The sequence below is a fragment of the Lissotriton vulgaris genome, chromosome 3_1 (genome assembly GCF_964263255.1).
Source record: "Lissotriton vulgaris chromosome 3_1, aLisVul1.2, whole genome shotgun sequence".
In the NCBI taxonomy this organism is placed as follows: domain Eukaryota; kingdom Metazoa; phylum Chordata; class Amphibia; order Caudata; family Salamandridae; genus Lissotriton; species Lissotriton vulgaris.
Genome location: NC_141689.1, coordinates 1088489554 through 1088494525, shown reverse-complemented (window position 1 = coordinate 1088494525; position 4972 = coordinate 1088489554). Strand labels below are relative to the sequence as shown.

Sequence of the window (4972 nt, the reverse complement as noted above, 5' to 3'; positions counted from 1 at the left end):
ATTATAAAATCTTTGCTGAGAAAATAGTATTTAAAACACTGCAGCCTTACCTACAGTTCCAATTAGAGCATGAGGCAAGACGTTGTATCCTCCTTTTATGATTGGGCATTCTCCCTCTAGCTACGTTTATAGCGAAATGGGAAGGCACAAATAATTCTAAAGGCATATATGATCAATGCAAAGGCGGCCAACAAAATCTGCATCATGTTTTATTAATTTGCCCCAACCTGAGATTAGTAGAGGCTAGACGACGGTTTATATCTCCTATTCAGTTAAGATACAATGTCAGGTTAGCTCAAGATATAATTACGCTGTGTACCTATCCCGCAAATGAATTTGTATGTTATGACATTTTTTTTAAAGTTTTTTTATGTTGTTTTAAAAACTTTTTCTATTAACCGTATGTTGTATAAATAGTATTAATCAGTCACTTTTAATTAGAAATTCAATAGTTTTATCCAAGCCCCAAGAATAATATTTTTAATATCCGTATTTGTTGATCTCTTGCGAGGGCTGAATAAAAAAAAAATGTTTTTTTTTTGTTTGTGACTGGGCGCGTGTGCAGGAAATGGGCAGTAACGCCAGATTCAAGTTGACACAATTCTACTACTTACCTAGGGCATACCTGACACTCCAGCATCTGCATTGGGGGTATGCAATACGCTCTGCCAGATGTATAAGATGCGGTATGTTCCCGGTTGACTTTGGAAATTTCACGTAGTCATGCCAGGGAGTGAGACTGTTTTGGGAAGAAATATTGGGGGAGCGGCAGGGAGTAACAGGGGCAAAAGCTGAACTAACAACACAACATTGCCTACTGGGACTGTTGCCACTCCCTAAAAAAAAAAAAAAAAATGGTTGCAAGATGAGATATAGGTGTGTCCAGCTGGGACTGGTACTTGCCAGATGATGCATTGCAATACACTGGGCAAGACCAATGCCACCGACAGGGAGTAAATGAAGGGATACACTGGAGTAGGCAGTGGCTGAGGCATGTCGGCTCCTGAGGGTCCGCTCAGATGATAACGTGGAAAGGGACCTAGAGATCTGGAGCGCAATGGTAGATGTTCTGAGAAACAACAGTGAGGTGATAGATGGCGGCTCTGCCCTGAGCTCACTGGAGGCTGCGACTGTGGTCACCCTCACAGTGGTTGAGTCTGAGTTGAATACTGGCAAACACACAACACCCCCACACCCTTTAGTGAAAGCTGAATGACTTTAATGGCTGGATGGGTAAGTGATGTGATATTAGCGTGACGTTGGTCCCATTTTTTATTTTTTATTTCTTTCATGCTCGGATGTGTGTGTGTGTAATTGCCATGCCATAGAAATCCCTCAAAGGTATTAAGTATTCGCTGGGAGTGCGATATTTCTTTAACTCTTTTCATCTTCCGAAGAAGCATGTGTATTGTACTCTAACTTTGTGTTTTTGAAGAGACAATTAATGCGCAAGCTGTGCTCATTCTTTTGTTCAGAGGAAACTTTTTTGCTAAAAGAACTCTCAGTACTCTCTCTCTCTTTCTGGACTCATATACTGTGAGGAAGAATCACACCTCTTGTTTTTTCTTTTTTTTCTCCATTTTGTTTCCACTATTTATTTGTGGTATGTATAAATGTTTCATTCTTTCTGATAACTGTATTCCTATTTAGATTTATGGAGAGTATGTATGTGTGTATAACAATGATTGCTTTTTGCATCTATTAGTGGAGGTTCTTGTCCCTGGTTGTCAACGAAGTCAAGAGAGAGGTTTTCTTTATTTTGAAACGCAAGGCATATATACACCTTCCACAGTCTCAGAGATAGACAAATGGTGGCTAGGTAAACACCATGTTTGTTTTTTTGATGATATTTATTTTTTGTGAACTAGTAGGAAAATTGGCTTATGGAGTTATTTCTAGGTCGAGCCTAGCAGCGTGCATGCACTGCAATGCCTGCTGTATTAGATCAGATTGCTTAGGCCCGCCCACCGCTTTCCATTTGTTCCTTCTTATGCTTTTCTCATTTCCTTTGTTCTTATTGGCAAGACGTGACTCTTTGGCCCGCCTTTGGGTGTGTTTTTCACTTTGTGGTGACCGCCCATGTTACATGTCCCCTTACATTCCAATTGTATTTCCTGTGTTTGTTTTTTTTTGTACTCAATGCGCTTTATTCCTTTCCACGCATTTGCTTGATAAGATCAAGTAAAAAAGACAATTTTAATCCACCAGGGAACAGACAGCAACTTCTTGTGGCAGAGTCTCATAGGAAAACATCCTGTGAGAATGTCTTTTTTACAGGAGGCTAGAGCAAGCTCCTATGGTCTTATTGCTGTGAAGAAATTCGGTCAGGGGCTGGTGAGCAGCTAACACGAGACATGATCCATGTCCCAATCACATTATACGTCCAAAGAGCAGAAGTTTCAGAGCTTGAAGTGGCAGGAAGGCACCTGAAAATGCAACTCATACAGCAGGACACAAGAATGCCAGAACACTGGAGTTCCGCGCTGCCATGCTGGAATCAGAGGAGAATGCAAAGTCCTTCACCAGGATACTGGAAATCCAACTGCACCAGAGACCAAATGCACAACACAAGAACCAGGGGAGGAAACAATGAGAAATACAGCGATCCCTTCCTTGTCATCAACAAAAAGGGAAAGTCCACCTGACGCGGGAATGACAGCATCTAGGGAAAAATCCCACCGTTTCAACTGCTGTTCCAAAGCCACACTCCACTCTTGCATGTAACTCCATCAGCTCAGAACGCTCTGCCTCAGGGCCATCCTCCGGAGGCTGCTGGCTGTGGTACTCTGCCACATAAAGTCTCTTATCAATGCTGCCTGGAATGGGTTTGATTTCAGTACCCAGATGATCTTCAATTGCTTTCAGATTGAAATGGTCCTCAGCAGTGATCAGATTTATGGCCAAACCCAAGTGACCAAAGCGACCTGATCTGCCAATGCGGTGAAGATAGGTTTCTGCATTCCGGGGAAGTCAAAATTGATGACAACATTCACAGCTTGAATATCAATTCCTCGAGTGAAAAGGTCTGTGCAGACTAGATTCCGACACAGACCATTGCGGAAGTCATGGAAAACACGATTCCGGTATCCTGCATCATCTTGGCATGGGTGTAGAAGCAGGAATAACCGAGCTGGGAGATCTTCCGAGCAAGAAGCTCTACTCGCTGAGTCGAGTTACAGAAGATGATGGATTGTTTGATTTGCAGCCGGGAGAAGAGTGTGTTAAGGCAATGCACTTTCTGCCGCTCGTTCACGTAGGCGTAGTGCTGGGTTATTCCTTTCAAGGTAAGCTCGTCCATTAGGTTGATCTCGTATGGTTTCTGCAAATATCTCGACATGAATTTCTGTACACTTATGGGGAAGGTAGCGGAGTAAAGCAGGATCTGACGGTTTGAAGGTAAGTAAGTGAGAATTTCCTCTAGAATCACCACAAAATCTTGAGATAAGAGCTTGTCAGCCTCATCCATAATTATCATTTGCGTATGGTTCACTTTTGCAACACCTTTCTTGATGAGATCCAGCAATCGTCCAGGGGTGCCAACAATCACATGCACAGTCTCGTCCAATCGAAGGATGTCATCTCGAAGGTTAGTGCCACCAGTGGATGCCATGACTTTGATCTCTCCGACCATGTGCTTGCTGAGCTGGATACAGATCTGACTCACCTGCAGAGCCAGCTCTCGAGTGGGCACCAAGACAAGAGCTTGGACGTGCACCTTCTTCACATCAAGTCTCTCCAGCAGAGGGATGAGGTAAGCACTGCTCTTTCCTGTCCCGTTCTTGGCTCTTGCAAGGATGTCTCTCCCAGAAAGTGCGATGGGGATACTTTCCTCCTGGATCAGAGATGGCTTTTCCCAGCCCATTTCAAAGATACCCATTAGAAGCTCACGCTTTAGACAGTAGTCTTCAAACTTGCTGCCTTCTGTAGCTGTAACGTCCGTTGTCCTAACTCGCTGATCCCTTGGGGGAAGCTGAAGCTTCTTCTTCCAGTCATCACCAAACTTGAGTGTTGCACTTCCAGGCGGGGTTTGCTGCTGGGTGGCAAACTGTGCAGATGTAGCAGATTTTGCAGAATGTCCAGAGGTAGAAAGTCCAGGTGCCAAACCCTGCTGTGCCTTGGTTTGCCCATTTAAACCCCCCAGTGTCATTACCAGAGGGTTTTCTGTCCTCACTGTTCCCATATGCAGAAAAACCAGAAACAAACTATTCAATACAGGTCCAGGTGCCCCTGGCGAGGGGACACAGTGAGAGGAGCGCAGCAGTCACAATGGTCCAGTAGTGAGCACAAAGAAGATCTGCAAGTCCGATGAAGGCACACTTTCACTTATTCCAAATGTTGATTTATCTGTATGTAGAAGCTCAAATCACCTCCGCACGCTGTGCTCCGGCTCCCCGCGGGCCTCTCGCTCACCCCCGGCCATGCTCGGGCCTCGGCCGCTCACCTCTCCTCCTCCTCGGCGGCTCCTGCTTCCAACGGCGGCCACAGGCGGAGCACAACAACAGCAGCCTGTCTTTCCTGTGTTTGCTGCACTATTTTTTTCACTAAATTTGTCCCATGCCGTGAACACAGCTGCTTTTTGTGACTTCCCTGTCAGCACGTTTCAAACGATCCTCGTTAATTTATGTTTTCACTCCCCTGCCGCACACGTTTCAGACTGAAACGTGTGAGACAGGGGAGCAGAAACATAAGCAAGCATTTAAAATGCAATAGGTCTCATCTTTGATTAAGTTAAAGCCATTTGCTTTGCTAATGGTATTGTATAGCAAAGGAAATGGCTTTAACTTAATGAAAGGCGAGACCTATTGCATGGCTGTTTGGTGATAGCGCCTCCACGTTGATGTCTGTTTTGTTTACATTTCTGGGCAGAGGGGGCATTGGTGGATACAAAAGAGGCAGGATTCCGCGCTCCCCCAAAGGGGTCGGTGGAGGCCCCACATATTTGTCACATTGGTGTACAGCAGGCATATGTTTC

At 44.8% G+C, this 4972-nt stretch overlaps 1 pseudogene across 1 annotated transcript; it reads right to left on the bottom strand.

Annotated features, from left to right (window-relative positions):
- Nucleotides 1–2119: 2119 nt before the first annotated feature.
- Nucleotides 2120–4506, bottom strand: LOC147727466 (putative ATP-dependent RNA helicase ddx6 pseudogene; annotated as a pseudogene). Its single transcript, XR_015309331.1, has 2 exons — nt 4442–4506; nt 2120–4367 (listed from the first exon to the last, which is right to left on the bottom strand). The product of XR_015309331.1 is annotated as a putative ATP-dependent RNA helicase ddx6 pseudogene (transcript).
- Nucleotides 4507–4972: the final 466 nt, after the last annotated feature.